The sequence below is a fragment of the Oryx dammah genome, unplaced genomic scaffold (genome assembly GCF_014754425.2).
Source record: "Oryx dammah isolate SB20612 unplaced genomic scaffold, SCBI_Odam_1.1 HiC_scaffold_3, whole genome shotgun sequence".
Lineage (NCBI taxonomy): Eukaryota > Metazoa > Chordata > Mammalia > Artiodactyla > Bovidae > Oryx > Oryx dammah.
The window spans coordinates 107,701,135-107,724,877 of record NW_024070187.1 but is presented as its reverse complement, the minus strand read 5'-3'; the positions used below and the strand labels follow the sequence as shown (position 1 = coordinate 107,724,877).

Here is a 23,743-nt window from a genome sequence, read left to right as displayed (position 1 = left end):
CCAGATAGCTTTCAGGAGAGTAAGGGTGTAAATGAATAAGAACTATACAGGTTACATTTGACTCGAAACCCACCAGAAAATAAATAGAAGACTTGGAAGCTAGTCTGAAATTTCATAAACCTTAAACACACGGAGTTCCAACCACCTCATTAGTATAAAATAATACATTAGCCCAAGTCACCTTGGGTGCTCACGTGGAAAACTTTGGGATAAATAAATTATTTGTGTGAAAAGATATCTGCTTCATTGCACTAAATGGTACCCTTGTGGCCCAAAGTGTTACTGATGCTTCCAGCTGCCTCTAAGGGCACGCACTAAAATCACACTGTTGTTTAAATAAAGATAGGGCTAGCATCAGTGCTGGCAATCGCCTGGCAGACGAGAAGGAACATGCACAGATTGAGAGTTAGATGCGGGTTCCAATCCTGAATCTGCCATATTCTAGCTACCCTCTAGAAAAAGTTGGCAAACTCTGCTTTAGACCCACAGTTTTGATCATCACATGTCTACTTTGTTACCAGGTCACGAAGTCATGTAATCTCTCAACCACCAAGTGGAAACTCAGCATTGGGAGACTAGAAGCGTGGGGACCTAGGCACACAGATGGGCAGATTCGGGCTAGAGTTGCCCATCGCTTAGTATTAGCTATATGATATTGGGCATCTCTCTGGACCTCAGTCTTCTCATCTGTACACATGTAAAATAATAATACTCACCATATAGGTTGTTTTGAGGATGAAATGAGGTAACGTATGAGATTATATAAGGGCTTCCCAGGTGGCTCAGTGGTAAAGAATCCGCCTGCCAATGCAGTAGCTGCAGGTTCAATCCCTGGGTTGGGAAGATCCTTTGGAGAAGTAAATGGCAACCCACTCCAGTGTTGGCTTGCCTGGGAAATCCGATAGACAGAGGAGCCTGGCAGGCTACAGTCCATGGGGTCACAAAGAGTCAGATACAATTTAGCAACTAAACACACATACGCATGCATGAGATTATATAACCTCATTGTGATAGTGTGTGACACACGGTGAATTTTTTTGTTGTTATTTTAGAACATGATTTATTGGAGATTCAATATGTTTTTTTTTTAATTTAGCTATTTTTAACTGGAGGATAATTGCTTTGCCATGTTGTGTTGGTTTCTGTCCTATATCAACATGAATCAGCCATAGGTATATATATGTCCACTCCCTCTTGAATCTCCCTCCCACCCCTTCTAACTCCTCTAGATTGTCACAGAGCACAGGGCTGAGCTCCCTTCATCAAACAGCACGTTCCCACTGGCTATCTATTTTACATATGGTGATATATGTGTTTCAGTGCTATCTCTCAATTTGCCCCACCCTCTGCTTCCCCTACTGTGTCCATAAGTCTGTACTCCATGTCTGAGTGACACAGGGTTATTGTTCAAGATATATTGACTATGATTTTTGTTATTAATTATCTAATATTTATTAACAGCTCCTGTTGAAAACTTGGCTTAAAAATGAAGAGTTTTACGGACGATCCATCTTTTCCCTCCAGGTCAGTGTTCTTCACATTTTACTCAGAATCATCTGGAATAGCTGTTTAAAAAAGGGGGGGTGGCAGGTTTCTGGGCCCACCTAAAGCTACTGAATCAGACCCTCTGTGGCCAGGAAGCAGGAATATCATTGTATAATCTCCCTCAGTAATTCCTATGCCTGATGAAATTTGAGAGCCCCTGCTCTGGGTTTGTGGGCTTCCCAGGTGGTGCCAGTTGTAAAGAACCCACTTACCAATGCAGGTTAGACATAAGAGACAAGGGTTCAATCCCTGAGTCAGATCCTCCAGATGCCCTGGAGGAGGGCATGGCAACCCACTCCAGTATTCTTGCCTGGAGAATCCCATGGACAAAGGAGCCTGGCGGGCTACAGTCCAGGAAGTTGCAAAGAATCAGACATGACTGAAGAGGCTTAGCATGCACACTCTGCGTTTCTGCTTCTCAAACTAGGAAATGAAGCAATTCCTACGGGGGAACACAGGCTCCCTGTGAGGTGCTGTGCTTAGCCACTCAGTGGTGTTCAACTCTGCAACACCATGGATTATAACCCGCCAGTTTCCTCTATCCAAAGGGATTCTCCAGGCAAGAATACTGGAGTGGGTAACCTTTCCCTTCTCCAGGGGATCTTCCCAAACCAGGGATGGAACCCAGGTCTCCTGCATTGCAGGCAGATGCTTTACTGTCTGAGCCACCAGGGAAGGTCCCTGTGGAAACCTCTAATTCCAATGTTTTGGGTTAATTTTAAGGACCACAGAAATTTAACAACATGATTTGGAATTGATCTAAGTGCTAGGGTTTAGTAGAACGTTAAAAGATACATTCAGGTTTAAAGTTGTTGATTTCAAATGCACTATGTTATGACTTATATGTGGAATTCTAAACAAATAACACAAGCGAATTAATATAATAAAACAGATGCAGACACAGATATAGAGAAGAAATTAGTGGTTACCAGTGGAGAGACACGACTGAAGTGACTTAGCAGCAGCAGCAGCAGCAGCAGCAGTGGAGAGAGGGAACAAGAGAGGGGGAAAATGAAGGTAGGTGATTCAGAGGCACAAACTGTTATGTGTGAAATAAATAAGCTGCATATTTGGTGCAGCACTGGTAATGTACCAATTTTCTACAATAACTTTAAATGAAATATAATCTATAAAAATACTGAACCACTACATTGAAACTAATAAGGCTCTTCTGTCCATGGAACTCTCCAGGCAATAATACCAGAGTGGGTAGCCATTCTCTCTTCCAGGGAATATTCCCTGCTCAGGGATTGAACCCCTGTCTCCTGCATTGGCAGGTGGATTCTTTACCACTGAGCCTCCTGGGAAGCCCTTTATTGACTTTGGGCTTCCCTAGCAACTCAGTTGCTAAAGAATCTGCCTCCAATGTTTGATTCCTGGGTTGGGAGGTTCCCCTGGAAAAGGGATAGTCTACCCACTCCAGTATTCTTGGGCTTCCTTGGTGGCTCAGCTGGTAAAGAACATGCCAGCAATGTGGGAGACCTGAGTTCTATCCCTGGGTTGGGAAGATCCCCTGGAGAAGGGAACGGTTACCCCCTCCAGTATTCTGGCCTGGAGAATTCCATAGATTATATAGTCTATGGTGATGCAAAGAGGCGGACACGACTGAGCAACTTTCACGTTCACTTTTCAGTGCTAACAATTCCCATATGACACTCTCTCTTCAATCAAAGTATAGAAAGCTTCTGTGGAACGCTTAGAGGAGCTATCCCACGTTGAAGGTCAGGAACTGTGGCGGTAAGGAGATACCCCTCGTGCAAGGTAAGGAGCAGCAGCGATGCTTTGCTGGAGCAGTCGTGAAGAGATACCCCACGCCCAAGGTAAGAGAAACCCAATTAAGATGGTAGGTGTTGCAAGAGGGCATCAGAGGGCAAACACACTGAAACCATACTCACAAAAAACTAGTCAATCTAATCACACTAGGACCACAGCCTTGTCTAACTCAACCAAACCAAGCCATGCCTGCGGGGCAACCCAAGATAGGCGGGTCATGGTGGAGAGTTCTGACAGAATGTGGTCCACTGGAGAAGGGAATGGCAAGCCACTTCAGTATTCTTGCCTTGAGAACCCCATGAACAGTAGGAAAAGGCAAAATGATAGGACACCAAAAGAGGAACTCCCCAGGTCATTAGGTGCCCAATATGCTACTGGAGATCAGTGGAGAAATAACTCCAGAAAGAATGAAGGGATGGAGCCAAAGCAAAAACAATACCCAGTTGAGGATGTGACTGGTGATAGAAGCAAGGTCCAATGCTATAAAGAGCAATATTGCATAGGAACCTGGAATGTCAGGTCCATGAATCAAGGCAAATTGGAAGTGGTCAAACAAGAGATGGCAAGGGTAAACATCGACATTCTAGGAATCAGCTAACTAACATGGAGTGGAATGGGTGAATTTAACTCAGATGACCCTTACATCTACTACTGCGGGCAGGAATCCCTCAGAAGAAATGGAGTAGCCATCATGGTCAACAAAAGAGTCCGAAATGCAGTACTTGGATGCAATCTCAAAAACGACAGAATGATCTCTGTTCGTCTCCAAGGCAAACCATTCAATATCACAGTTATCCAAGTCTATGCCCCAACCAGTAATGCTGAAGAAACTGAAGTTGAACGGTTTTATGAAGACCTACAAGACCTTTTAGAACTAACACCCAAAAAAGATGTCCTTTTCATTATAGGGGACTGGAATGCAAAAGTAGGAAGTCAAGAAACACCTGGAGTAACAGGCAAATTTGGCCTTGGAATGCGGAATGAAGCAGGACAAAGACTAGAAGAGTTTTGCCAAGAAAATGCACTGGTCATAGCAAACACCCTCTTCCAACAACACAAGAGAAGACTCTACATATGGACATCCCCAGATGGTCAACACTGAAATCAGATTGATTATATTCTTTGCAGCCAAAGATGGAGAAGCTCTATACAGTCAACACAAACAAGACCAGGAGCTGACTGTGGCTCAGATCATGAACTCCTTATTACCAAATTAAGACTCAAATTGAAGAAAAGGGAAAACTGCTAGACCATTCAGTTATGACCTAAATCAAATCCCTTATAATTATACAGTGGAAGTGAGAAATAGATTTAAGGGCCTAGATCTGATAGATAGAGTGCCTGATGAACTATGGAATGAGGTTCGTGACATTGTATAGGAGACAGGGATCAAGACAATCCCCATGGAAAAGAAATGCAGAAAAGCAAAATGGCTGTCTGGGGAGGCCTTACAAATAGCTGTGAAAAGAAGAGAGGCAAAAAGCAAAGGAGAAAAGGAAAGATATAAGCATCTGAATGCAGAGTTCCAAAGAATAGCAAGGAGAGATAAGAAAGACTTCTTTAGCGATCAGTGCAAAGAAATAGAGGAAAACAACAGAATGGGAAAGACTAGAGATGTCTTCAAGAAAATTAGAGATACCAAGGGAACATTTCATGCAAAGATGGGCTCGATAAAGGACAGAAATGGTCTGGACCTAACAGAAACAGAAGATATTAGGAAGAGGTGGCAAGAATACACAGAAGAACTGTACAAAAAAGATCTTCAAGACCCAGATAATCATGATGATGTGATCACTAATCTAGAGCCAGACATCTTGGAATGTGAAGTCAAGTGGGCCTTAGAAAGCATCACTAAGAACAAAGCTAGTGGAGGTGATGGAATTCCAGTTGAGCTGTTTCATATCCTGAAAGATGATGCTGTGAAAGTGCTGTACTCAATATGCCGGCAAATTTGGAAAACAGCATTGGCCGCAGGACTGGAAAAGGTAAGTTTGCATTCCAATTCCAAAGAAAGGCAATGCAAAACAATGCTCAAAGTACTACACAATTGCACTCATCTCACATGCTAGTAAAGTAATGTTCAAAATTCTCTAAGCCACGCTTCAGCAACACGTGAACTGTGAACTTTCAGATGTTCAAGCTGGTTTTAGAAAAGGCAGAGGAACCAGAGATCAAATTGCCAACATCCAATGGATCATGGAAAAAGCAAGAGAGTTACAGAAAAACATCTATTTCTGCTTTTTTGACTATGCCAAAGCCTTTGACTGTGTGGATCACAATAAACTGTGGAAAATTCTGAAAGAAATGGGAATACCAGACCACCTAACCTGCCTCTTGAGAAATCTGTATGCAGGTCAGGAAGCAACAGTCAGAACTGGACATGGAACAACAGACTGGTTCCAAATAGGAAAAGGAGTATGTCAAGGCTATATATTGTCACCCTGCTTATTTAACTTATATGCAGAGTACATCATGAGAAACGCTAGACTGGAAGAAACAGAAGCTGGAATCAAGACTGCTGGGAGAAATATCAATAACCTCAGATATGCAGATGACACCACCCTTATGGCAGAAAGTGAAGAGGAACTAAAGAGCCTCTTGATGAAAGTGAAAGAGGAGAGCGAAAAAGTTGGCTTAAAGCTCAACATTCAGAAAACGAAGATCATGGCATCCAGTCCCATCACTTCATGGGAAATAGATGGGGAAACAGTAAAAACAGTGTCAGACTTTATTTTGGGGGGCTCCAAAATCACTGCAGATGGTGACTGCAGCCATGAAATTAAAAGATTCTTCCTCCTTGGAAGGAAAGTTATGACCAACCTAGATAGTATATTCAAAAGCAGAGACATTACTTTGCCGACTAAGGTCCGTCTAGTCAAGGCTATGGTTTTTCCTGTGGTCATGTATGGATGTGAGAGTTGAACTGTGAAGAAGGCTGAGCACCAAAGAATTGATGCATTTGAACTGTGGTGTTGGAGAAGATTCTTAAGAGTCCCTTGGACTGCAAGGAGATCCAACCAGTCCATTCTGAAGGAGATCAGTCCTGGGTGTTCATTAGAAGGAATGATGCTAAAGCTGAAACTCCAGTACTTTGGCCACCTCATGCGAAGAGTTGACTCATTGGAAAAGATTCTGATGCTGGGAGGCACTGGGGGCAGGGGGAGAAGGGGACAACCGAGGATGAGATGGCCTGATGGCATCACGGACTCAACTGACATGAGTCTGAGTGAACTCCAGAAGATGGTGATGGACAGGGAGGCCTGGCGTGCTGTGATTCATGGGGTCGCAAAGAGTCAGATACGACTGAGTGACAGAACTGAACTGAACTGACTGAACTGAACTGAACTGAAAAGAGCCAGGCAAGTACTCAAAGATTTGGGAAAGATTGAGGGCAAGAAGAGGTGGGAACAACAGAAGATGAGATGGTTGGATGGCATTACTGACTCGATGGACATGAGTTTGAGCAATCTCCAGGAGTTAGTGGAAGACAGGGAAGCCTGGTGTGCTGCAGTTCATTGGATCACAAAGAGTCGGACATGACTTACCAGCTGAACAGCAGCGACAAGTTCTCAACAGTCAGGAAGAGGCTCCATGACCTGGGCATTTCCAACCCTGTCATATCCCTCCTCAATCCAAAACACTGAGAGAGGAGATCAGGAGATGGGGTGGGGCTTGTGGACTAAAAGGAAAGAGGAACAGGGCAAGAATCCAGAACTACTTCCATTTGAAGGATGATTCACATTTCAGGGTCAAAGTGACAGTGTGACAAAAGATGACCAGACAGACCTCCAGGCCTGTCTCTAAGCTGGAGGCCTTGTCTTGGCTGGATCTCTGCTGAGGGAGGAAAAGGAGAAAAGCAAAGACCCAAGGCAGGAGAGAATTACTTTGAAAAGCATCCGTGTTATAGGGGGAAGAGAATTCCTCAGAATATTTAACTCTAAATTCTGGACCCGCACCTTAGTAGCCTTGTGATCTTGGAAAAGCATCCTTAGCCAGTTCTCAAAGCCTCAGTCTCCTAATCTATAAAAACCACAGAGTTATACTCAGGATTTAATGATGCATGTGACCTTATTTAGTGATTTAAGGCATGCTCAAGCAGATTCAATGCAAGACCAGCCAGTCCCCCAATCTTTCCTAGGTCTGAGGGCAGACAGGTAAGATGTAAAGCCCAGGAGCTTCATTTTTCTCCAGGTTCTAAAGGTCCTTCTCCAGCTTTCAGATGAGATATCGAAGCAGGAAACTACTCTTCAAGTGACACCATATCTATTTCAGCAATCCCCATGCCCCACGAATTGTCTAAGCTAATGAATACAGCAGGCATGTGGGTCAGGCAGTAAATTCACCTTCTTGTGCTAGGAACTCTTGGCTGCAGGGTAAAATAATGCAATGTTACGATTCCCACCCCTACACATGAGACTGATCCAGAACATTCTGCTCAATTCCAGGTGGCTTATGCTCAATGATGCTGTCTGCTCAGACACCCCAGCTGACTGTCTCAATGGCTGCAGCCACCTGGACGTGGACAGAAGGAGGCGCATGGACTCTGGAGCCAAACTCAACCCCGATCGAGACTTGAGTCTAGGCCGTGCATTTTAAGTTCTCTGTGCCTCTGCCCGTGTATTAATTTCCTATGGCTCCCACAACTGGGTGACTTAAAAGACTAATATTTACCAGTTCAAGTTCGATGCATGAAACAGGGCACTCAAAGCTGGTGCACTGGGACAACCCAGAGGGATGGGATGGGGCAGGAGGCAGGAGGGGGGTTCGGGATGGGGGATTTACACTAAAATCCAGTATAATTTCATCTCCAGATTCTTAACTAAATACATCTACACACTCCCCTGTTTTCAAGTAAAGTCACATTGAAGGTTCTGGATGGACATGAATTTGGAGGGCACTGTTCAGCCCACTATGCTCCCCTCATCTGTAAAATGGAAAAAAACATCTAGGCACCTACCTTACCAGATGCTGTAATAAATGAGACAATACACATAGGAGACTGTTTCCTGTGATGTCCAGTGTAAAGGAAACACCCAGTCAACATGAACTATTGATAGATAGCTTTAGGCCAACATCTATCAATAACTCAGTTTCTCACCTTGGTTAGTCACCTCTCATTTCTCCAAGTCTCCACTGGGTAAAGGGAAATGCTGATGCTTCAACAGCCCTGGAGTCCAGGGTCCTAGTCCAGGACTTAGACAACTTTTTCTGTAAAAGGCGATGTAGTAGATATTTTAGCCTTCATGGACCATATATGGTCTTGGAGGCAACTACTTAATTCTTCTGTCACAGCGAGAAAGTGGCCATGGACAAGACATGAGCCAAAGGGCATAACTGAGTTCCAATAACATTTTATATACATGTCAGAAGGTGGGCTGGATTTGGTCCTGCTTCCAGTCTCTCTCCCTTCCAGCTAACCCTCCCAGCCTCACCGTTGACCTTCACAGAACATCATCTCTTGGTGTTTTTTGTCTCTCTTCTACATCTGAACTTGTCACAAGTTAGTCCCTTTTCTAAGACAGCAACCGCGTTCTAGCTTACTATTTATGAACACATCTGATCTCCTATCCAAGACTGTGAGCTCTCAGGGGAAGCGGTGAGTGGATCCACCCTGCATCACTTAGGTGTCTGCACAGAGTGGGTTCTGGTAAATGAACTTGGACAATGGTGAGGTTCCAAGCACTGCCTTCCTCCCGTTGGCTTCCAAAAACCTACTCTGAGGGAATGTTGTGAACTTCCAACTTTATTCAGAGGGTTTGAACATTATTCCAGGAGCCATAAGGAGCAATGGCAGGTGTCAAAAATGACAGGCATTCATCCATGTTTGAAGTCCTAATAAGTAAATAGCAAGAAGGTTAAACTTAGCCCAAGGAAACTCAGGGTTGATTTAGTCACCAAATGGTCATATCTCCAGCAATCAATAACTGTCCTAAGAGTCATTGTTTTATTTTCCATTGAGATTAAAAAATATCAGGGAAGCAGTACGTTAAGTGGTTTGGACTCTAATATCAGAACCGGTTTCAGTTTTTCCTCACTACTCACTATTATTTGACATCCCTGAGACTAACTTTTCTTACCTGTAAAATAGGTATAATAAAAACATCTCCCTCATAGGTTTTTGAGAGAATTTAATGACTGTGGAGGATGCAAAGTCCTTGGTACTGAGTCTGAGAAAACTCAGACCATGTTAGGCAGTATCATTATTAGCAGTATCGCTACAATAACTATTAAGAGTGCCAAGCAGCAGTGCTTCTCTGAAGACGCGAATGCTTAATTAGCAGCTTCACCTTCCTCCCTCAGCTTCTTGCCTGCAAGATTCTCCCAGGAATCACTGCGTGTGCATCATCACCTCCGCTAATGATACTGAATCACCACATCCTTCCCGTTCTCCTACGACACCGAGGTCAGCTATGGAATGCATTAATGTCTCAGGCAGACAGTTTCTCCTCAAACCGTAGTAACTTCCCGAATCTAAATTTAAATAAGCCTGTTTTCTCCTGGCTCAGAGTTGATGACCACTGCCCCCTTTCCAGATCTCATTTTCTTCGGGTCAGTTCTGCTTTTTTGATCAAATTATGAGCACACGGATAATAACACTCACCCAGCATCTTGATCTCCAAAGCAATGTAAAGGCCTTCAAGTCCATCTGCCTAGTCAGTGAATTTCCATCTTTAATAAAAACAAGTTTCAGACACCAGCTTCAAACGCTGATGCAGGCGAACTTGCCTCCCAGGGGGCAGGGGCACTGCATGCATGTTAATGTGCAAAAATCAGGACATGCAGGCAGGGCGGACTTCAAAGGCATGAGATGCGGAGCAGGAAGATAAGGAGGCGCTTCAGAGACTGCTGACTGTGGGCAAGTCATTTAACCTGTCTCAGTGGCCTGGTATCTAAAAATGGGGATAATACATATGCCTCACCCATGTCACAGTTGTGGCAAGAAATAAGTCAAATAATGGTTGAGAGAATGATGGGTGGATGGTATGATTCAGCATTACTTCTCAAAGAGGTCATTTTATTCAAATTTCAGCCCTTCTGCTTAAAACTGGAGGTTTGCCTCTTTCACGTCTTAAACAAACTGTGTCAAAGGTCCTGTCTGCTCTAAAGAAACGTGGGGTAAAAAACCTATTTGTTGTATATTCACTAGGGAGTAGTATGACCTAGCACTGAACACTTACTAAGGCCCACATGCTATCCTAAGAGAACTTAGATAACCTCAGAGCAGTCTTATAAATAGGCTGCATCATTAGCTCCTTTTTAGAGATGGCACAACTGAGATACAAACATGATTAATATCTTGCCCATGTTTACTCAGGAAAGGAAAAATTTATTTTAAATTTTTAGTGGAATATAGTAAATTTTCTTTTGCTTTATTGACTATGCCAAAGCATTTGACTGTGTAGATCACAACAAATTGTGGAAAATTCTTCAAAAGACAAAGGTCCATCTAGTCAAAGCTGTGGTTTTTCCGGTAGTTATGTATGAATGTGAGAGTTGGACTATGAAAAAGCTGAGTGCCAAAGAATTGATGCTGTTGAACTGTGGTGTTGGAGAAGACTCTTGAGAGTCCCTCGGACTGCAAGGAGATCCAACAGTCCATCCTAAAGGAAATCAGGCCTGAGTAGTCATTGGAAGGACTGATGCTGAAGCTGAAACTTGAATATTTTTGCCACCTGATGCGAAGAACTGACTCACTGGAAAAGACCCTGATGCTAAGAAAGACCCTAATTGGGAAAGACTGAAGGTGGGAGGAGAAGGGAACAATAGAGGATGAGATGGCTGGATGGCATCACCGACTCAATGGACATGAGTTTGAGTGAACTCCGGGAGTTGGTGATGGACAGGGAGCCCTGGCGTGCTGCAATTCATGGGGTCCCAAAGAGTTGGACACGCCTGAGTGACTGAACTGAATTGAACTCAACTAGTCTAGTATTTGGTTGCTTGAAACTAAATGTATTTCCAACTGATACGAAGAGCAAATTGCAGAGGTTTTTTCTAGGCAAAAAATCTCTTAACCAACAAAATTAGATCCAGAAATGATGTAGATAATGAAAGGACTTTAAAGCTATATTTGTATTTAAGAATGTATGAGAAAAGATGAAAATGATGAGAAGAGAAATAGAAGGAATAAAAAAGACCCAATGGGATCTTCCAGACCTGAAAAAGAGAACATTTGAAAGGAAATACTCACTGCATGGTATTAATAACTGATTAGACATCAGTGGAGACAGAAAAGGTCAGTATGCTCTGAAAACATAGCAATAGGAAGTATTTAAACTTTAAGCACAAAATAAAAAAGGATAGAAAAAATTAACAGAGCTCCAGTAACAGTAAGGGACAATATAAAGAAGTCTAATACAAATGCAACTATAGTCTGAAAAAAAGAAGGAAGGCAGAAAAGAATATTTACAGAAACAATGGCTGGAATTTATTCAAATTTAATGAAAACTATAAACACACACAATCAAAAGTTCAATAAGCTTCAAACAAAATTTTATAAAAAGAAAGAAATCCATCCCTATAATCAAAAAGCTATACACCAGTGATAAAGAGAAAAATCTTCAAAGAAGCCATTAGTAAAAATGACACATTATATTCAGAGAAGCAAAGATAAGAATGACTGCAGAGTTCATATCACAAACAACACACAACAGAAGACAATAAAATATCTGTAAAGTGTTGAAAGGGGAAAAAATGTCATTCTAAATCCAGTGAAACGTCTTTCAAAAGTGAATAGTAATTTTAAATATTTTCAGATAAGCAAAAACTAAAGAATTTAGTGAGGATATCTCGACTACAAGTAAGGTTACAGGAAGTTTTGGGGACAAAAATAAAATTATACCATATAGAAACTTGGGTCTATTCAAAGGTGTTATGAGTAGTTTAAATAATAACTGTCTGTGCAAAGGAAAAAAATTTTGACTCAAGGTTTAATCATTTAAAAGGAAATTGTTTACACTTTGACATAAATCACAGCAAGATCCTCTTTGACCCACCTCCTAGATTAATGGAAATAAAGGCAGAAATAAACAAATGAGACCTAATTAAACTAAAAAGCTTTTGCACAGAAAAGGAAACCATAAACAAGATGAAAAGACAACCCTCAGAATGGGAGAAAATAACTGCAAATGGAGCAACTAACAAAGAATCAATCTCCAAAGTATATAAGCAGCTCACATAGCTCAATACCAGAAAAACAAACAATCTGATCAAAAAATGGGCAGAAGACATAAATAGACATTTTTCCAAAGAAGACATACAGATGGCCAATAAACACACAAAAAGATGCTCAACGTCACTCATTATTACAGAAATGCAAATCAAAACTACGATGAGGTATTACGTCATACCAATCAAAATGGCCATCATCAAAAAAAAAAAAAAAACTACAAACAATAAATGCTGAAGAGGATGTAGAGAAATGGGAATCCTCTTGCACTGTTGGTGGGAATGTAAATTGATGCAGCCACTATGGAGAATAGTATGGAGATTCCTCACAAGCTAGGAATAAAACTACCATAGGACCGAGCAATCCCACTATTGGGCATATACTCTGAGAAAAGCACAATTCCAAAAGACATTTGGACCCCAGTGTTCATTGCAACACTATTTACAAAAGCCAGGACATGGAAGCAACCTAGATGTCCACTGATGGATGAAAAGAAGCTGTTGTACTTATATACAATGGAATATTACTCAGCCATTAAAAGGAATGGATTTGAGTCAGTTAGTGACGTAGATGAACCTACAGCCTGTTATACAGAGTGAAGCAAGTCAGAAAGAGAAAAAGAGTTGTCATGCATTAACACATACACATGGAATCTAGAAAAATAATGCAGATGAACCTGTTTACAGGGAAGAATTAGAGATGCAGACATAGAGAACAGGCTTGTGGGTGCAGCAGGAGAAGGAGCAGAAAGGACAAATTGAGAAAGTGAACTGACATGTATACACCATGCTGTGTGAAATAGATAGTGGGAAGCTGCTATGTAACAGATCTGTAATAGATATGCAATAGTGAGAGACCAGCCAGGAGAAATATCAATAACCTCAGATATGCAGATGATACCACCCTTATGGCAGAAAGTGAAGAGGAACTCAAAAGCCTCTTGATGAAAGTGAAAGAGGAGAGTGAAAAAGTTGGCTTAAAGCTCAACATTCAGAAAACGAATATCATGGCATCTGGTCCCATCACTTCATGGGAAACAGATGGGGAAACAGTAAAAACAGTGTCAGACTTTATTTTGGGGGGCTCCAAAATCACTGCAGATGGTGATTGCAGCCATGAAATTAAAAGACGCTTACTCCTTGGAAGAAAAATTATGACCAACCTAGATAGTATATTCAAAAGCAGAGACATTACTTTGCCGACTAAGGTCCGTCTAGTCAAGGCTATGGTTTTTCCTGTGGTCATGTATGGATGTGAGAGTTGAACTGTGAAGAAGGCTGAGCGCTGACGAATTGATGCTTTTGAACTGTGGTGTGGGAGAAGACTCTTGAGGGTCTCTTGGATTGCAAGGAGATCCAACCAGTCCATTCTGAAGGAGATCAGCCCTGGGATTTCTTTGGAAGGAATGATGCTAAAGGTGAAGCTCCAGTACTTTGGCCACCTCATGCGAAGAGTTGACTCATTGGAAAAGACTCTGATGCTGGGAGGCATTGGGGGCAGGAGGAGAAGGGGATGACCGAGGATGATATGGCTGGATGGCATCACGGACTCGATGGAAGTGAGTCTAAGTGAACTCCGGGAGATGTGATGGACAAGGAGCCCTGGCGTGCTGCGATTCATGGGGTCGCAAAGAGTCGGACACGACTGAGCGACTGAACTGAACTGAGCCTGGCACTCGTGATGACCTAGAGGGATGGGATGGGAGAGGGGAGGGAGGCTCACGAGGGAGGAGATAGATATATATAATTATGACTGATTTGCATTGCATTGCTGTATGGCAGAAACCAACACAATGCTGTAAAGCAATTATCCTTCAATTAATTTTTTTTTAATTTAAAAGGAAATTGTTTAAAGAAAAAAGTGAAAAGAATGCATTATTGATTGATTGATTGATTATAACAACAGCACTGTGCCTGGGGAGAAGAAAAGTAGAGCAGACTGTTATGTCTTACATTAGAAAATTAAAAGGATATAAAATGCTAATGTAAACATTGGCAATAAGAAAACTGGGTGATTATATAAGCATCAGACAAAATGGGCTTCAGGACAAAGAATATTGCCAGTGATAAAGAGGAACATTTCAATGTAATGAAAAGGTTTAATTTATTTAATTTAAAGAAGACTTCACAATTCTAAATGTATAAGAACCTCACAATCCTAAATCCTGAGTAAATATGAAGTAAAATATATGAAGTAAAAACTGATATAACTAAAGGAGAAATGAGCAGATCTTAAGTATATTTTGAGATTTCAGCACTCTTCTTCTAGTAGTTGATGATAAATCAAATGGAATAAAGTCTGATAGAAGGCTTAAACAGCATTTACCCCCAATTTGATCTAGCTGACATTTATAGCACAAGTAACCAAAACAGAAGATAGATAATTTTCAAGTGTGCTTAGAAATTCACTGAGATATACCACATGATGTGTCATTAAAAAGCCTCAATACATTTTAAAGCATGGAAATCATACAATCTATTTTCTCTGACTACTACAGAATTAAACTAAAATTCAAAAATTGAAAAATATCAGGAAAATCCAAATAGCTAAAGAAATGATCACTTCAGAATAATACATTTTTTTAAAAGAAAACTTGAAACAAGGAAAATTAGAAGATATTTCAAAGTGAATGAAAAGTACTATATCAAAATATGAGAGATGCAAATAAAGCCATGCTTAGAGAAAAATTTATAATCAGATCTTTACATTGTCAATTTTTTTAACATGTCCAAAATCAGTTAGCTTAGCTAACAAATAAAAAATAAGAACTGAAATCCAAAGTAATAGAAAGGAAGTAATGAAAAGTTTATATCAATGAAATAAGAAACCAAAAATAGAGAAAAATCACCATAAGCTGCTTGTTTAAAAAGATCCATATATAAATGATGAATCTCTAGCTATACTGATCCAAAAAAAAAGATATGGTGTAATCTGCCATACAAACAGAGTGAAGCCAGAAAATGATCACCTCAATAGCTGGAATAGAAAGCACACAAACAAGTGGAATGTTTAAAAAGTGGAGGAAAAAAGATGTATCATGCGTGTGGCAAGCAGAACATTGTAGTGGCTACACTGAGGTCGGACAAAATAGACCAAAAGAAAAACATTGTTATTAGATGTAAAGAAAACTATTTTATAATAATAAAAATGGTCACCGCATAAAGCATAACAATTTGTCATCATATACACATCCAAGACAATTTCAAAGTAAAATTTAAAAAACAGAATTAAAGAGAGAAATAGGCAATTCAAAAATAATATCCCCACTTTCAATAATGCATACAGCAAATAAGATTTTGGAAATAGAAAACTTGAACAACTTTAACTCTAGTTAACTGACATCTGTAGAATGCTTCACCCAACAGTGTCAGAATATACATTCTTCTTAAGCATACAATGAAACATTCTCCAGAGTAGACCATAAGCCAATCTGTAAAAGAAGCCTCAACAAATGTAAAAGGATTGAAATTATACAGAATATGATCCCTGACACAGCAGAATGAAACTGGAAATCAATCACAAAAAATAACCAGATAAATTTACAAATATGTGGAAATTAAACAACACATTGCAAATTACCAATGGATCAAAGAACATGGCCTCAAAGCATGTTCTGTTCCAACAGTAGCATGGACCTCAGTCATTCATATCTGAGCTCTGGAGTCAGAGAGAGTTCCCATCCTTGCCCTTCCATATCCAAGCTGTGTGACTCTGAACAAGTTCCCCAAGCATCTCTACCTCCATTTCTGAAATGGTAGAGCCTGCCACTCGGGGTTGTTCTGAGAAGCACAGTGTCTGGTCCATATCTAGTGCCCATTAAGTGTTAGTTTTACAAATAATGCCTCAAAGAACAGCTACTGATATGCACAATCACCCCAGATTCCTCCCACTATCCAAGAGTATGGCTCAACATCTCCATTTTGGAAAATCTTTGGTCTGCTCTTCTTTTGAGTTTGGGCCTTCTACCCAACTCCACCCTGTTTGCTCCTTCTAAGGTTTTGGCTTCTCCTGTAGTCCAGTTGTCGTTGTTTAGATGCTAAGTCATGTCTGACTCTTTTGAGACTTCATGAACTGCATGGCAACCAGACTCCTCTGTCCATGGGATTGCCCAAGCAAGAATACTGGAGTCGGTTGCCATTTCCTCCTCCAGGCGATCTTCCCGACCCAGGGATCAAACTCGTGTCTCTTGCGTCTCCTGCATCAGCAGGCAGAATCTTTCCCACTGAGCCATCAAGGGAAGCCCCTATCATCTAGACCCAACCTCAGAACTCCTCTGCTGGGTCTACCCAGGACCCTGCTTCAAAGGAAGAGATACTGATAATGTAGATAAACCTCCCAAACAGACTCTGAAAAGCCCTAGTCAAGTGGAAGAGGCCTTTAAGAAGGTTACAGAAGTGTTGTCTGTGGAGGCTGGCCCAAGAAATGAAAAGATGGATAGGTATACAGGCTTGCAGCCCATGGAATATATAATCAATTTCACTAGTCCATCTAAGGTTCAAAAGTTCTGATTCGGTCAGAGTGAAACAAGCGTTGGATCGAAGTGTTCCAGTTGTCATGCTTTGGCAAGCACCACGCAGAGAAGTAATTGTGCCACCAGCAGGCCTGGGTGAGTCCAAGGGCACACCTCCTTCAAACACAGGAAATGCCTCATCAGGACATATAACCAACTGACTCCACAGACAGTGGCTGTGAGGGACACCTTGGGGAAATCAAGACCTCGGCTGCTGAGATGAGCAATTTCCAAGCTGAGAGTTTACTGGAGATGATTTTGTGCACAGCAGAACTGCTGCTGGCTTTTGCTCTGCTAGTCCTGAGTAGCAAACCAGTGAGAGCTTGCCTACAGTGGTGATTCCAAGCTGGAGGAGACTCTGCCTCTCAGAGAATATTGAGAAATGTCAGGAGGCATTTTTGGTTGTCATAACTGAAGGAGGGGGCTTCCAGTGCTTAGAGGCTAGAGATGCTTCTAAGTGTCGCAGAGTACAGAGAATAGCCCTACATGGTGCAGAATTAGCCAGGAGAAAATACCAATAGTACCTCGATTGAGAGGCCCTGTCCTACAAGAAAGGACCAGGATCAAGGTCATTTCCATGGCATTCGCAGAGCACTGTGCCATAACCAGACCCTGATCTGGCTGACCAGCCTCACTACTGATGATGTTCATTTGTTACGAGCATAAACATGTGAGTCCAAATTCAAGCTGCCCCACTTACCAGCTTAAGCAAGATATTTTACTCTAAGTGTTTCTGTTTCCTCATCTATAAAATGAGAATTTAAGTAAAATGCACCTCACGGGACTTCTCTGCTATTAGAATGGATAAGAATCCTCCTGCCAGTGCAGGGGACACTGGTTCTATCCCTGGTCCATGAAGATCCTGAGAATGCCGCAGAGCAACTAAGCCTGTGCGTCACAACTCCTGAGTCACTCCCTAGAGTCCTAAAGCTCCAAATACTGAAAGCCTGTGCACTTACAGCCTGTGCTCTGCAACAAGAGAAGCTACCACGCTAAGCCCTGCACACCACAATGAAGAGTGGCCCCGCTTCCCGCAACTAGAGAAAACTCGAAGGCAGCCATGAAGATCCAGCACAGTCAAAATTAAATAAATTATATTTTTTAAATCATCTCACAAAAATTGTCTTAAGGGTTAAATAAGCTACGTTAAATAATCCGTGTAAAGTGCTTTGTTTGTTAAGTACCTAGGACTGCATTTAAGTCGGTTCTAATGAGGTGGATAAAGCTAGAGTCTATTAGACAGAGTGCAGTAAGTCAAAAAAGAAAAACAGCTATTGCATATTAATGCATATATATATATATGGAATCTATAGAGATGGTATTGCTGAAACTATCTGCAGGGCAGCAATGGAGATGCTTACATAGACAGCAGACTTGTGGACACTGGAGGGGAAGGAGCTTGCATGCTAAGTTGCTTCAGTCGTGTCCAGCTCTTGCCACCCTATGGACTATAACCAGCCAGGCTCCTCTGTGTGTGGGATTTCCCAGGTGAGAATACTGGAACAGGTTGCCATGCCCTCTTCCAGGAGAATCTTCCTGACCCAGGTATCAAATCAGGTCTCTTACATCTACCTGTATTGGCCGGAGGGTTCTTTACCACTTGGAGAAGGAAATGACAGCCCACTCCAGTACTCTTGCCTGGAAAATCCCATGGATGGAGGAGCCTGTAGGCTACAGTTAATGGGGTCACAAAGGGTCGGACACGACTGAGTGACTTTCCTTTCCTTTCCTTTCTTTACCACTAGTGCCACCTGGGAAGCCCAGGGGAAGAAGTGGGTAGGACAAGTAGAGACAGCAGCATTGAACTATATGCATTGTCGTGTGTAAATTTAGATAGCCAGTGCGAATTTGCTGTATTTGCCGTATGACTCAATTCCTATTTGACAAGTTCGGTGACAACCTTGGGGGGGGAATGGGGTAGGGGGAGGGAAGTTCATGAGGGAGGCTACATACGTGTACCTATGGCTGATTCATGCTGATGTACGGCAGAAACCACACAATATTGAGAAGTAATCATCCTCCAGTTAAAAATAAATAATTTTTTAGAGAGAAAAACTAAAAAAATAATAATAAAGAAAAGTACCTAGCACTTAAGAAGCAGTGTTGAGTATGATTTTCTTTACTGCTGTTTTGTTCTTGAGGACTCTATCTTGTTGCCATGCTACCGACTAAGCCCTTTGCCCTTTCATCATCCTACCTGCAATCATTCTTGTCCTTCCTCAAAGATAAGTTCAAACGTTGTTTCCTCTCGGAAACCTTCTCAGACATACATCAGGGATCCATCAGCCCCTGCTCTGAGTTCTCGGGCATGTCATTTACTGCTGTGTCCACCTTGATTACTACGGGTCTGTCAGCTCCTAAATAGCAGGGAATACATTCCACCACCCCGCGTGCCCTGGCTCAAGCTACAATAAATAGCCATTAAACTGAATCTCAATCCGCTTTTATTACAGTTGTCTGCATTTTTTTTTTTTTGTCCCTTACCAGCCTGAAAGGACTTCCTTATTCACTCATTTTGTTGTTCAGTCGCTAAGTCATGTCTGACTCTTTGTGGCCCCATGGACTGCAGCACGCCAGGCTGCCCTGCCCTTCACTATCTCCTGGAGTTTGCCCAAATTCATGTCCATTGAGTCATTGATCCTATCTAACCCATATCATCCTCTGCCACCTCCTTCTCCTCCTGTCCTCAATCTTTCCCAGCATCAGGGTCTTTTGCAATAAGTCAGCTGCTTGTATCAGGTGGCCAAGTATTGGAGCTCCACTTCAGCATCAGTCCTTCCAATGAATATTGAAGGTTGATTTCCTTTAGGATGGACTGGATTGATCTCCTATACTATGTGAATAACAGGCCTTCCCAGGTGGCACTAGTAGTAAAGAACCCACCCGCCAAGGCTGGGGACGTAAGAGACGTGGGTTCAATCCCTGGGTCAGAAAGGTCCCCTGGAGTAGGGGCATGGCAACCCACTCCAGTATTCTTGCCAGGAGAATCCCGTGGACAGAGGAGCCTGGTGGGCTACAGTTGCAGAGACTCAAGCAGGACTTAAGAGACTCAGCACACACGCACTCACTGTGTGAATAATAACCCCGACAACATGCTAAGGTCATCTCCAGTGGAGACTGTCTCGTGGGAGCTGACTGTGGGCCCAAGAATTTGTGAGACTTTCTATGAGATGTAAATGGGAGCAGAGAGGGTAGAGCTGCAATGTCAACACTGGTGAGGAGGAATAAGGAGGAAAGTAGACTCTCTTCCCACTTCATATCCAAGGGGCAGAAATAGTAGTCATTGCTCATGGCAAAGGGTCTCATTTCTCAGACATTGTGTGAACATTTTCTATAAACTATCTTCTTGTTTTAATGACGAAGATAACAAAATTACCTCAATTGTTATAATTACCTGACCAGTGTCACCGAGCAAAGATGACTTCTAGATGGGTCTGACTGACCCAATATTTGTACTTCTAATCACTATGATTTACTGTTTCTCAAAGATAACTCAATTGACATCATTTAAAGGAGAGTACAAAGATCTGGTGACAAATTCACAAACTCTTTAGACCCACAATAGCAGTTTAAAAATGGCAGCTGAGGAGAAAAAATAAAACAGAAAAGAAAGAAAAAATAGACAACTGGATGGTTTTTAAAGATTTTTGCTTACCTAACAGCAGAAACCATTCTTCAAAAGAAAACTTAAAAGCAAGTCTGTTTTGTCTCACAGATATGGAAAGCAAATTTATGGTTACCAATGGGGAGGGACAAATTAGAATTATGGGATTAACAGATATAAACAACTCTACATAAAATAGGTAAGCACAAGGATAGACTGTATAACACAGGGAATTGTAACAATTATCTTGTAATAACATATAATGGAATATATGCTGCAAAAAATACTGAATCACTGTTGAACACCTGAAACTAACTCAATATAATAAATCAATTAAACTTCAATTTAAAAAGAAACAAACGATACACAAGTCTGTTTTATAGAAGATAAAACACAGAACAGAGCTAGGAGGTGGGGAGTTCTCCGGAGCCACACGCACCTGTCTCCCCCTCCCTACTCCAAAAGCTCTTAAAGGAAGTCTGAGGAACCAGCTGACCCCACCTTAGGTTTTGAATCTGTGGAAGAGAGACTCGGAAACAGGCAATGATTTGCTAAATCCACTCAGCTCAAACATGGCAGAACCAGGAATTCTAGGTCTCTTGGCTCTGTATTCAAAGCTCTTTTGATTTTTGTTTGAATATTTTGATGCCTTATTTATGATGACTAGACGTTCTTACTGAGAAATGCAGAAAAACAAATAATCCCACCCCCCAAATCACAAAGGACTAGTGTTTCTCATTTGAGGTGATGCCTTGAGTTACAAGATGCATCCAGATTTGAAATGTTAAAAATTCTGGCCCTCAGGATCAATGAAATGTAGCATTTATATATCCAGAGAATGTTTGGTTTTCTGAATTTTGATGGAAGACACTTCTATCGGTTTCTCCCTTCATCCTTCAGTGCTCTTTTTCCTAAGATACTGGTGTTGTTTGGATTAAAGTCTCCTTTGGAATTTGGTTAAAGTTACAGAAACACTAGCTAAAAAAATGTGGCTATACACTGGCACAGTTTGAGACACAAGGTGATGACCCCCTGAAGTCACTCATGAAAACCATACACTTTACTTTGTATTATGGATTATCAGGGCTTCCCTGGTGGCTCAGACGGTAAAGAATCTGCCTGCAATGCAGCAGACCTGGGTATGATTCCTGGGTCAGGAAGATCCTCTGGAGAAGGGAATGGCTACCCACTCCCACTCTTCATTGGAGAATTCCATAGACAGAGGAGCCTGGTGGGATACAGTCCATGGGGTCACAAAGAGTTAGCCATAGTGAGCAATGAACACTTTCACTTTTCACTTTCATGGATTAATAACAGTTGCCATTTCTGGACCTCAAATATTCCTTCCCTGTTTACTCTGGGCCTATGGAAAAGAAGAAGAATTCTGCTATCCATTCTTTGTTGTTGTTCAGTTGCTAAACCATGTCCAACTCTTCACAACCCCATGGACTGAAGCATGCCAGGCTTCCCTGTCCTTCACTATCTCCCAGAGTTTGCTCAAATTCATGTCCATTGTGTCAGCGATGCCATCCAACCATCTCATCTTCTGTCATCCCCTTCTCCTCCCACCTTCAATCTTTCCCAGCATCAGGGTCTTTTCTAATGAGTCAGCTCTTCCCATCAGATGGCCAAAGTATTGGAGCTTCAGCTTCAGAATGAGTCCCTTTAATGAATATTCAAGATTGATATCCTTTAGGATTGACTGCTTTGATCTCCTTTCTGTCCAACGGACTCTCAAGAGTCTTCTCCAACACTCCCACAATTCAAAAGCATTGATTCTTTGGCATCCAACCTTCTTTTTATGGCCCAGCTCTCATATCCGTACATGACTACTAGAAAAAATGTAGCTTTGACTGTATAGAACTTTGTTGGCAAAGTGATGTCTCTGCTTTTTAATATGCTGTCTAGGTTGGTCATAGCTTTTCTTCCAAGGAGCAAAAATATTTTAATTTCATGACTGCAGTCACAGTCCACAGTGATTTTGGACCCCAAGAAAATAAGGTCTGCCACTATTTCCATTGTTTCCCCATCTATTCTTCATGAAGTGATGGAATCAGATGCCATGAGCTTAGTTTTTTGAATGTTGAAGTTTTTTTAGTGAATTGTTTTAAATTGAAGGATAATTGCTTTACAAAATTGTGTTGGTTTTTGCCAAACATCAACATGAATCAATCATACAGAATGTTGAGTTTTAAGCCAGTTTTTTCACTCTGCTCTTTCACCTTCATCAAAAGGCTAAGTTCCTCTTTGCTTCCTGCCATAAGGGTGGTGTCATTTGCATATATGAGATTATTGTTATTTCTCCTGGCAATCTTGATTCCAGCTGGAGCTTCATCCAGCCAGGCATTTCGCATGATGTATTCTGCATATAAGTTAAATAATCAAGGTGACAATATACAGCCTTGATGTACTCCTTTCCTAATTTGGAATCACTCCATTTTTCCATGTCTAGTTCTAACTGTTGGTTCTTGACCAGCATACATGTTTCTCAGGAGGCAGGTAAGGTGGTCTGGTATTCCCGTCTCTTTAAGAATGTTTCACAGATTGTTGTGATGCACACAGTCAAAGGCTTTAGCGTAGTCAATAAAGCAGAAGTTTATGTGTTTCTGGAATTCCCTTGTTTTTTCTATGATACAACAAACGTTGACAATTTGATCTCTGGTTCCTCTGCCTTTTCTGAATCCAGCTTGAACATCTGGAAGTTCTTGGTTCATGTACTATTGAAGTCTAGCTTATTCCCTAGTAAACACTATTCTATTCTTTGCTTTTATTAGTTTGACTACTTAAAATACCTCATATAAGTGGAATTGTGCTATATTTATGCTTTGGACATTTCACTTCTCATTATGCCCTCAAGTCTATCCATGTTGTCATAAATGGTGATATTCCCGTCTTTTTTAAGGCTGAATAATATTATATTGTAGGTATATACCACAGTTTCTTTGTGTCCGGCTCCTTTACGACCCCATGAACTGTAGCTCGTCAAACTCCTCCATCCATGGACCTTCCCAGACAAGATACTGAAGCTGGTTGTCATTCCCTTCTCCAGGGGCTCTTCCTGACCCAGGGATCAAACCTGCGTCTCCTGCAGTAGCAGGCTGATTCTTTACCACTGAGCCACCTGGGAAGCCCTATTATTCCA

The 23,743-nt window shown here is 41.6% G+C and overlaps 1 pseudogene; it reads left to right on the top strand.

The window, feature by feature from the left end:
- The window catches only part of LOC120861628, a 63,964-nt pseudogene extending 56,050 nt beyond the window's left edge, over nucleotides 1-7,914 (top strand).
- The last annotated feature ends 15,829 nt before the right edge of the window (nucleotides 7,915-23,743 follow it).